Consider the following 10,129-nt stretch of genomic DNA (forward strand, 5'->3'; position numbering starts at 1 on the left):
TTTGTGTTCTCCAGGATGGAACAGAATATGCAATATGCAAAATGCAGGTCTGTGAAAATGCAAATGTGTATCAGTGAGGATCAGAGGCCATAAGTGTGAGGGCAGGGGGCTGGAGAAAGGGGGTACGTTGACCTGGTGATGGAATATAGCTGGTAAAATGTAGAGAGATCCAGGAATGGTGATGGTTCTGTTGTGGGGTGCAGTAATTGTGGGAGTTGTGGAGATACATTGGCAGGTTTTACATTTCTTGTCCCGGCATGGTCTGGATATATTTGGTGTGTTTCGGGCCATAGGAAGTTTGCTTCTGGTGATGAGATTGGCGAGGTTTGGTGCTTGTTTAAAGGCTATGGTGGATGGTTCTGGGAAGGATTTTCCATATAGGTTCCAGGAAAGGATAGTATGTCATACTAATGGTGTACAATTCCAGGAAAGGATGGTATGTCATACTAATGGTGTACAATTGGTGAGGATTTTCTTTTTTACTGCAGCAGTTTTTCATGTGGTATCCAGGTGGCTCTTTCAAAAGTATGATCTGTCTCTCTGGAGGAGTGTCCTTGTTGGGTGAAAGCCCTTGTGAGGTGACGATCACGGGTGTTCTCTTCAGTGCAAATTCAGTGTTATTGGAGGGCTTGGCTGTATATCACAGCTTTCTTGGTGTGCTTAGGGCAATTGCTGGTTCTGTGCAGATATGCATGTTGGTTCATGGGTTTCTTGTATATGGTAGTTTGTATTCTACCATTCTGGATAGTGATTATAGTATCTAAAAGGAAATGTTAGTGCTGGAGTATTCAAGAGAGAGTCTGATGGAGGGATGATAAGTATTGATTGCTAATTTTGTTAACAGTCTCCTCTAATGCATTTTTCCGGGGTACACGTACTGCTCCTGAGATAATGTGCATACCACATGAAGTACTGACTTTCCTGGGGTTATAATAAAAGTAATATATTAGTCTTGGCTGCTCTCAGAGGCCCCTGTACTCAAGAAAGAAAAAGAATGCACTTTCCAGAGAAAATGCAGATATTTCTGTTCATTTTAAAATGGACTCTTGTAGAGTTTATTCACTTGTCCAATAATCTGCTTCATATTTAGTTATGTAACGTTAAAGTGGATCTTTAAATGTGATAATTTTTTTTATAAATACTAAAGCCAAAGAGAAGCAAAAGTATAAATAGAAGTGTGATGAGCTCTCCACTGACCAGCTTGCGAGATGAAGTTCTGTAGCCATATCAGGATGGGCTTTTAGGGTTTTTTTGTTTTTTGTTTTTTTTGAGTAAGCACATTTCACTGCTTTTGAAGTCACCTTATGAGATCTTGGAATCATACTGAGGTCAGGGCAAGACCTGAAAAAAAAAGAGAGGGCTTAGGTATAATCCTTATGAATAACATAGCTCTGCTGCATATAGGTGTGAGTTTAACACATGAAAAGATAGGCACATCTGTGGTTTATGATAAAGGTTTCAATTTGCTAATAATTGATCCACTTAGATAATAGCTTTGTTGTTTAATTCCAATGAAGGGGAGGGGGGACATGAATCAGCTGTAAGGAGCTTCCACTCTTTGACAAGAAGCGGGACGTTTGAGATGTTCTTCCTAAAGAAGCAGGGACAGGAGTTCAGTTTAAAGAGCTGATTGGTAGGCAGCAATCGCTAGCGCTGTATAGTAGTGTGTTGTTTCTTTAAGTGATTTATGGGAGCTGTTTGGAACATCTTACAGAGTCATTGAAAAAGGACTCTTCAGATGATTTACCAACTGCAGTAAAGGCTTCTCAAATGCTTTGGCTGCTCAGATCTCTTCTTATTCTTCATTTGTCATCTGTCTTTATGTGCTTCTAGCCCGCGATTACCTTGAGGAGACCTTTGAACATCTATTCGGCACACTCCATTGTAAGTAATGAATTCCTTGCTATTATTTATCGAAAGGGGACTGCTATGGAACCTTCAGTTTTTGGCCGCTGAAATATAGGGTTGTTTTTTTTTTATATGGCCCTTCCAGTATCAGTAGTACATTGCACTGAGTTTATCTGAGAGCTCATACAATGGCGTGTGCGTCCTTCACAGCACAATGAAACATGATTGTGTCTAATTTTAATTTGTATAGCATTCCCACTAATGATGTCTATTTAAGACATCCATTAAAGGCCCTTAATGTTAATTAACTGGACTATGCCAATAAAGTTCTATTAGCTTCCCTCTATTAATTTAATATTATAGGCATTTAACAGATGTCTTAATTAGATATTACATCAAGGAATACATGTACATTGTCCAGAAAGGAAAGTTTATGCTGGGATTTATATTTTCTTTTCATTTTGTTTACTTGTCTCTCTTAACTCTGTAAAGGAGGAACCATATTCTCAAGTACTTTTTGGAGAAATAATGTACATCTTCTTCTCTTTTTTATATTAATTTTAGTAGCAATTTTCAGTTTTTATTACACAGATATACATAAAGGATCTTCTAGCCTTTGGATCATTATATACCTTTTTTTCCATGTAACAATAGCATTCTCAATACTTTTCCAGTGTTTTAAAGTGACTTTAGTTTTTTTCTCCATGGAAAACGTATTTCTCCATACATACACTTTTAGTTCTCCATCTCCCTCTTGATAACTGCTTTAACTGATTGATTGAAATGGAAGTTTGTCTCATGAGCCGATACCTCACACTTTAACCTTCAAGGGAATGGAAAAACTAATCCATTCTTTTGAAAAATAATTCAGTCACTGGCAACACAATTAGCAGCAGCTGAATCCAAGGTATGGGCCATAGACAGATAATTGATTGGTCATGTTGCAGGCATTGGTAGGGGGTAGGCTGGCTCATCTCTTTTCCCTTGCTCCAAGGAGCAAGAGACTGGAAGTGGGTCACAGGAGCTCTTGGAAGGGAGGACAGGGAGACACAAGAGGCTATGCATGGAGGCTATGCCACACAAGCAATTGCATTCAACCCTAATAGGAAATCATTACGGGTTGTTAATTTTCCATAACAAGTGCTGCTGCGCACTGCTCTCCAAAGCAAGTATTTACTACGGTTGAAGTGCACAAAACCTTTCTACAAGTAGTTCAGAAGTGTAATGATTGCTAACAGAAAGAAGGGGCCTTAATCATAAAAGTCTGCATGATTTTGTAGCTTGGAAAGGCAGCAGTTAGGCCATGTAAACTGGGCAGAATATAGGCCTATAACAGTAGTGAAAGTAAGTGCTAGATTTTTACAAAAGCGTATTTAGTTTTTAGCAATATAGGAGATTTAGCTAAAGCCAGTGCAGTGCAAAGAAGATATAGATATTAACCAAAGAGTCTGCAAGTGCAGGAGAGAAAGCACCAACATGACATTGTGAAACAAGGACGTTGTATCACTGTCCATTTGGGATGAATACTATAATAAGCCCACTAGGAAGTTCTGCAAGTTTTCTTAAGCTGAGCTACCAATAAAAGGTCCATAAATCATGCCACTTTGGCATGCCAGCAGGTTTCACAGCCAGGATCAGCCACTGCCCCTTCACACTGCTGCCGCCTGGGTGACCAAGCTGCCCTGCTACGTCTCTGATCTTTCACTTGCAAAGTTAGATGCCCTTAGTAACATGGTTCTAACCATGCAAGCCTCACAAGTGAATAAATGATATATTATATCATATATATATAAATATATGATAATAATAATCTCAGTTTTTCCTTAAAACTTAGGTGGTGGGAGTGGCAAGAGGGTGGTATTGACTCCAAGCCAACACTCCCTTTGGCCCCTAGCAGGATACAACCCCCAGTCACACTCTGCCCACTCTTGTCTAATAAAAAAAATATATCACCTCTACTACAAGTCCCGATTGCTTTTGCCTCTAGACCAATGTGGCTACAACCTGGATACCATGCCCCTATTTAGGCAGCATCACCAGTTTGCAGCTTGCTCTAGCACCCCATGCAAACAGCAGCAGCAATTGTACCACCTACATGTGTGAAGAGACTGGAAACCACCAGGCAGGGCTAAGCTCGATTCCAGTATGGCATATATACTGGGTCTCAGCTGTGCCCTCATGCAAGTGCTAACCCAAATCCTGCCCCAGCGTGGCATGCAATGAGCCTGCTGGGTTGTAGCTCTGCCCCATTGTGGCATGTAGGATGTCCGCTGAGTCTCAGCTCAGCCCTGGTACGATTGCTAGTCCACCTGCTGCCCCAGTAGGGCATACAGCTAGCACTCTCTTGGCTTATGTTGGTGGTGAAAGTATAGCTAATTTGGTGTAAAGTACAGGCAAAGGCCTGACTGGAAGGTTAAGAGTGCAGAACTTGTCTGGGCACTTTTCACAGGTACCCAGATATGCATGTGGAGTTGTTACGTGCCTAAATAGGAGCATGGTATCCAGGTTGTAGCCATATTGGTCTAGAGGCAACAGCAATCTGGACTCATGGTAGGGGTGATATCTTTTATTAGACCAAATAGATTTTTGCAAAATAAAAATTTTAATTGCAAGCTTTCAGGCACAAACACCATTCTTTAGGCATAGGCTAAAAGATTGTAAATAGAGGCATGACTTTGGAGCAGATCCTAATTTACTTGCAAAAGCAAACTATAGCCTTTTGTTCTGCTTAGTGGTGCCACAGTGCAAACCCCCCACACTTGTTGCAGCATAGGGTGAAGGGAAATGACTCAGTAGCTTAGTGGTTTGGCCATTCATTGCAGAGGAAGGCATCCTGGGTTGTGGTTCTTGTGTTGCTTTTACACTATCTAATCCTTGGATTAAAGGGAAAAAGCTAGTAGCCCTGCCAGTTGTTCAGGTTTTGCAAATCTACTTTATGTCCTTACATAGAACTACATTCTGTTGATGGGAGAAAAAAAAAAAACATAGTAGAAGAGGGCAAAAATCTTAACTAAAAGGCTTGAGAGCTGGAATGAGAGTTCTTCATCACTGCAAAACCCTTTACTGCTTAGTCACTAAGTCAGTGCTGAGAGCCAACATAAGGTGGTGGTTAGAGTACATTTTCAATAACAGATGGGAAAGGTATACTCCGCAGTGATTCTATAGTTTCTTATTCCCTTTTAGCCTAATGTAAATTTGTATTTGTATAATTCTCTTTTTCACTGTAATCTTTGAAACATACATTTTTACTTTCAAAGACAGTGGATGGAACGAAGAATATTCCCTTCTTTTCCTCCACACAGTGGAAAAGGAGCTTTGGAAGGTAAAGCTTACCACCATGCCTGGTTTTAGGAGCACTGGCATGACTTTTTAATCCATCTTCTTTGGCAATCTGAGCTGTTGCCACATTTTAGCAGAACAGAATGTAACTTACACTCAGAACAAACTCATTCATAATCTGGAAAATACTATTTCCCACAACTATGAAGAGATGAAAAGTATTTTTCCTTGTGCCAGTCCACTGAAAGATGACAAAGTAAAATTAATCACTCCAACTATCTAGGGGCATTTGTTGTTTGTTTTTTTTAAAAACAGGCAAATGATTTTCATTAAATTAATAATCAACATGTTATAACTGAAATCTGATTAGCAGAAAATAGGTATAAGCCTTGTAAAAAGCTTTGTGCTGGTGAAAGTAAAGACGCTTCATTAAAAACTTTTAAAATGCCAGTCATCAGCAGACAATAGCAGGCAGCTTGTCTCAAGGCAGGTAAATGTTCCCAGCAGTAAATACCCATACGTGAAGTGACGGCATACTGAAATAAATATTTTTTTCATTCTGTTTGCCCACTCTGAATTAACTGATATTACTAAGGGTCTTTACATTATACCTCTAATTCAGTACTGAGTGCACTAGATGTTTAATAAAAATGTGAATTACAGCTCTCTTCAGCACAAACAACAAATCTTAAGGAAATTTGCTACACAAACCCAAAGGCAAATTAATGTTACACTGAATGCCTGCTTTCATTTGGTTCTAATCAAGTGAAGGGTTACACGTATAAACTCTTCCTTTAGGAAGAGTTGAACTACCTTTTCAGTTCAAAGAGATCAAGTTTGCAGTCAGGTAGAAGCCAGGGTAGATATGCACCTTATGGACTAACTAAGATACAGATAACATAAGTTTTCATGAACTTGAGTTTATTTCATGATGAGATGAGCTTCAGTTCACAAAAGCATATGTACTATATACATCTTAGTCTATAACAGTGGTTGTCAGCCTTTTTAGACTCACAGCACCACTCAGAAAATGCTAGCTTAATTTTCACTCATTTTTTCACTGAAAAAAGAGAGTGCAATTCTTTTGTTGCCAAGAACTCAGAAAGACCACAACAGGTGAGAGTGTTTTTTAACACTGTGGATTCCTACTTAAAAACTCCGGGTTTCTCTTTTGAATCATGCTTGCACACCTACAGTGCTAAAATTGCATGGCATTGCATGGCTCCCCTGAAAAGACCTCAAGACAGCTGAAAATATACCACCTAAATCATGTGAAAAAACAGCAAACATGAACAATAAAGATTAGAGTCAATCACCAGCTAAGCCTTCTTGTGTTGCCATCTTAGCGATTTCCATTCTAATACTCTTGTCTTACTAATACTAATGCCCTTGATCTAGTAACCAAGTCATGGTTTGAAAAGAGAGAGCGCCAGAATAAGCATATATTGTTTTTTCAATTTGGAAAAACTGAAGGAAAGCGAACCCAAGTGATTGCATTATTTAGTGAGATTGCAGTCTGGACAAATGAACCAAAGCCTTTTCAAAGGCAGCATAACATTATGATTAATCTAGCAAAGAAAACACAAGAGAAGTTAAAAGAACTGGCCAGGCAAACCAATGACAGAGGCAGGCGGTGACAAAAGCATTTGCAGCTAGAAAGCTTGTTCTAATCCTATCAGCAGATTGTCTGCAAACATCAGAAAAGATGAGATTATTTTATAAAACCAAGCAGAAGGGGTCCACTCCATGCATAAATGTATAGTTTAAGCCTGTATGTAAAGATTCAGTTAACATATTTATTTTTGCCACCAACACAAAATCATAGAAAGTTAGGAATGGAAGGGACCTCAGAAAGTCATTTAGTCCAAACCCCTGCCCAAAGCAGAGCCAGCCCCAACTAGATCATCCCAGCCAAAGCTTTGTCTAGCTGGGTCTTGAAAACCTTCAAGGATGGAGCTTCCACCACCTCTCTGGGTAACCTGCTCCAGGGTTTTACTACCCTCTTAGTGAGAAAATTCTTCCTAATATCTAACCTAAACTTCCCTTGCTGCAACTTGGAGACTGTGGCTCCTTGTTCTGTCTTCTGCCACCACTGAGAACAGTCCAGCTCCATCCCTGTTCAGATATTTGAAGGCTGCTATTAAATCCCCTCTCAGTTTTCTCTTTTCTGGACTAAATAAGCCTAGTTCCCTCCGTCTTTCCTCATACGTCACGTGCCCCATTTCAGTGGAGGGCAACAAAAATGGTGAGGGGACTCTTTCCAATTTGTCCACATCGTCTGTAGCGGGAGGCCCAAAACTGACCACAGTACTCTAGATGTAGCCTCACCAGTGCCGAATATAGGGGAACAATCACTTCCCTTGACCTGTTGACAATTTAGCCCAATATGCCATTAGCCTTCTTGGCAACAAGGGCACACTACTGGCTCATATTCTGCTTATTGTCCACTGCAACTCCTAGGTCCCTTGCTGCAGAGCTGCTGCCCAGTCAGCTCCCAGCCTGTACTGGTGCATGGGACTGTTCCATCCTGAAAACCACGAGATTTCTTTTGGCCCGATCCTCCAATTTGTCCACTAGATTCTGAATCCTAGCCCTACTCTTCAGCGTATCTACTATTCCCCCCAAGCTGGATGTCACCTGCAAACTTGCTGAGGGTGCACTCCAACAACTTGGAAGGTGACAAAGACATTGAACAAAACCAGCTCCTGGACCAACCCCTGCCTGGGGCACTCCACTTGATACCAGCTGCCTACTAGCCATTGATTAGCTGGAGTATCAGGCTCAGAGAGCAGTAGTTTTCTATCCACCTTACAGTCCATTCATTCAGCCTATACTTCTTTAGCTTGCCTGCAAGAATGCTAAAATCAAGGGTGCTACACCACATCCACCAGTCTCCCCGCATTCACAAGGCCAGTCACCTCGTCATATAAGGCAATCAGATTGGTCAGGCCCTGGTGAATCCACACCAACTGTTCCTAATTACCTCCTGATCCAAGTGCTTAAAATGGATTCCTTGAGGATCTGCTCCATGATTTTTCCAGAGACTGAGGTGAGGCTAATTGATTTGTAATTCTCTGGATCCTCCTTTTTCCCTTTCTTAAATATAGGCACTATGTTTACCCTTTTCCAAATCATCTGGGACCTCTCCTGATCATCATGAGTTTTCAAAGATGATAAAAGATGGCTCTGGAATCGCATCGGCCAACTCCCTCAGCACCCTCAAGCGCATCCCATCTGATCCCATGCACTTGTACATGTCCAGCTTTTCAAAGTAGTCCCTAACCTGTTCCTTCCACTACCGAGGGCTGCTCACTTCTTCCCCAAATTGTGCTGCCTGGTGCAATGGTCTGGGAGCTGACCTTGCCTGTGAAGACCGAGGCAAAAAAGGCATTGAGCACTTCAGACTTTTCTGCATCCTTCGTCACAAGGTTGCCTCCCCCATTCAGTAATGGACCCACACTTTCCCTGATCCTCCTCTTGTTACCGACATTCTTGTAGAAACTCTTTTTGTTACCCTTCACATCCCTTGCTAGCTGCAACTCCAATTGCGCTTTGGCCTTCCTGACTTCATCCCTGCATACTTGAGCAATGCTCTTATATTTCTCCCTACTTTGTCCAAGTTTCCATTTCTTATAATCTTCCTTTCTGTGATTTACTTTACTGAAGAGTTCCCTGCTAAGCCTAGCTGCTCTTCCTGCATATTGCGATGGTTTGTTCATGCACTCTCAGTAAGGATTCTCTGAAGTACAGCCAGCTCTCCTGGAGTCCTCTCCCCTTCAGTCTGGCTTCCCAAGGGATCCTGCCCATCAGTTCTGTGCGTGTGTCAAAGTCTGCTTTTCTGAAGTCCAGGCTCCTTACTCTGCTGCTCTCCATCTTTCTTTTCCTCAGGATCCTGACCTCGATCATCTTGTAGTCACTGCTGCCCAAGTTGCCATTCACTGTGCGAAGTTTTGGTCCCTGATTTAATTCAGCAGAGATTCAGCCGCCAAATCTCCAAATCCAAATCAAATTGGAGGACCCTCTGTTTCAGACAGAGACAGCTTTGAATGTGCTTTCTACATATCTAGGTAGCTGGAGGCTCCCGAGTGCTGCAATGCTGGGGTACATGGAGTGTCCCACAGAAGCACAGGACATCCCCAACATGAGGTGGACCAAAAGCATTTCCAGTCCACTTCCAGCTCTGCCGGGGAGCGCGGAGGGGGGGCCCCCTGTGCCACCTCCCCCCCCGTGGCTGGTGCTTCCTGGGCCTGGCGGTGTGTTGGGAACACCCGGGGTCTCCCTGTGACCAATCACCAAGCTGGGGTGGATGCAGGGGCCCCCCAGCACGCTCCCTCAGCAGACCCAGAAGTTGATGGAACTACTTCCAGTCCACTTCCAGATTTGCTGCTGAGCACGTGGAGGGCCTCCCTGCACCTCTGTGGGACGCTCCATGCACCTCAACATCACAGCAATTAAGAGCTGCACCTGCTACCTCAAGTTACGTAGAAAAAACTTTTAAAGCTGTCTATGCCCAAATTGCTGATTCTCTGAGTCAGCATCAAGTCTTCAGATTTGGATTTGACCAAATCAAAACCAGGGACAGTAATCCAAATCAATTAATCGAGTCACTGTCCCCGATTCAGGCCGAATCTGAATTGAATAGGGCCTACTTCACACACCCCTACCACATTCTCCACTTCTTCCCTGTTTGTGAGCAGCAGGTCAAGAAGAACATGGCCCCTAGTTGCACCAAGAAGTTGTCCCCAACACACCCCAGAAACTTCCTGGATTGCCCGCACACTGGGTATTGCCCTCCCAGCAGATGTCAGGGTGATTGAAGTCCCGTATGAGAACCATGGCCTGTGATCAGAAAACTTCCACTAGCTGTTTAAAGAAAACCTCATCCACCACTTCCTCTTGGTCTGGTGGTCTATAGCAGCCTCCTGCCACAACATCACCCTTGTTGCTCTCCCCTTTGACCCTAACCCAGAGACTCTCAACAGGCCTATTTCCAGCTTCATAC

Source organism: Crocodylus siamensis, chromosome 9, assembly GCF_052110815.1.
Source record: "Crocodylus siamensis isolate JL-2025a chromosome 9, ASM5211081v1, whole genome shotgun sequence".
In the NCBI taxonomy this organism is placed as follows: Eukaryota; Metazoa; Chordata; order Crocodylia; family Crocodylidae; genus Crocodylus; species Crocodylus siamensis.